General features: G+C 32.9%; 1 pseudogene; it reads right to left on the bottom strand.

The window, feature by feature from the left end:
• Positions 1–428: 428 nt before the first annotated feature.
• Positions 429–1214, bottom strand: LOC141500702 (insulin-induced gene 2 protein-like; annotated as a pseudogene).
• Between the last annotated feature and the right edge of the window lie 323 nt (positions 1215–1537).

The following is a 1537-nucleotide window of genomic DNA, read 5'->3' as shown; positions in this document are numbered from 1 at the left end:
AAGTCAGCTAAGTCAAAGCTGTTGATAACATTACCAGAATCCCCCAAATAGCATTAGAAACTTCATTTCTACAGATTTTGGGGGTTTTTTATATAGGCAAAAGATTAAGAAATACTAAATTCCTTGTGACTACTAAAAGTCATTTTATACATTTTAAATTTTAGTTGTTTTTTAAAAATTTTAAATGTTCATATCATATTCATTTTCACATGACAATAATAGAATACTTTGGCACATGAACATTGTGTTACAATTTATGTTACAAAATTTAAAATTCATTTATTAATCAATATTTTTGTTTGTGGTATGGTCAAATACACAAAGGTTTGTAACTAATTTAAAGAAGCAGCAATAACACATTGCAGAAACATATCACTGAAGGGAAAACCTGCATCTTAGCATTTCCAAAGTTTTCTTGGTGTCTTCTTTATATCTTGGGTTTTTTTTAATACAAAAAATATTTTTCCTTTCTTCATTTTAATGATTTTTCTGCAGTGACTTTATGTTCATTCATAGTCAATTGTTGACCAAAGTTTCTCATTGTAAATATACATGGTAACCAAGAACTAACAAAAAGAAAATCTGGAGATGTATATTGATAAAACCCATTGTAAACTAGTATTGAGTGACCAAAGTTGCCAAGGGTCAAAATCACTTCGTGATCCATCTAAAGTCCACCATAGACCAATGAATAGTGTGAGACAACTGTGAGACAACTGAATATTGTTATCAAAAATCTACTTTAGCACTGACATGTTTTATACCAAGAAAGACTACTACATATCACTTTATACTGGACTATACTCTTAAATTTATGTAGTTCTCCCAGATGCCTCTTAATGTAGAGATATAATAATCCAATCACATCTGAAGCTGTGACATAGCATGGTGCCGAAGAAAAGATGCTTTCAAGTACATCAGGTGGAAAGAATGTGACATTTCTCTAAATCTGAAATAGATTTAATACTGGTGCAAGAAACACTGCAATCAAAAACAGAACTACTCCACAAATTACCCAGTTCATTTTCATGACTAGTGACAAAATAAATATAAGGTCCATACTTTGGGGGAAGAGATGAAGCTTTCTCTTTCATAAACAATCACAAAAGAATAGAATTTCTCTGTCATAAATTGAATAACTTCTAACAATCACAAAATAATAGAATTTTCATCAGTACTTCACACTGTAGTAAATTAGACTCTATTAAAAGTCATCAGCTTCCACCATCTTCCTGGCCAGATTCCACACCTCCTAATGCCCTCCTCCCCTCCGCCCCTCCCAATCACCACCACCACCACTTCTACTCCTCATGTCCTGGTTTCCCAGATATCCTGTTATATGATATTTTTTCCCCTGACCAGCATCTTGAGGTAGGTATATAAAAACCTCTTGGTCACTCTTACTCCTTTATCAAAATGCTTTAGCAGTCTTACTCTGTAATCACAAAGTCTCACATTCAAAACCAGTCTTGACACTAGCAGTGTAAAGGGAAATAAATCAATCTTTATCTGCCTCAATTTCCTTTACTGCAAAAAA

The sequence above is a fragment of the Macrotis lagotis genome, chromosome X (genome assembly GCF_037893015.1).
Source record: "Macrotis lagotis isolate mMagLag1 chromosome X, bilby.v1.9.chrom.fasta, whole genome shotgun sequence".
Lineage (NCBI taxonomy): Eukaryota > Metazoa > Chordata > Mammalia > Peramelemorphia > Peramelidae > Macrotis > Macrotis lagotis.
The sequence above is the reverse complement of the archived record's forward strand: the minus strand, read 5'-3'. Positions and strand labels throughout refer to the sequence as shown.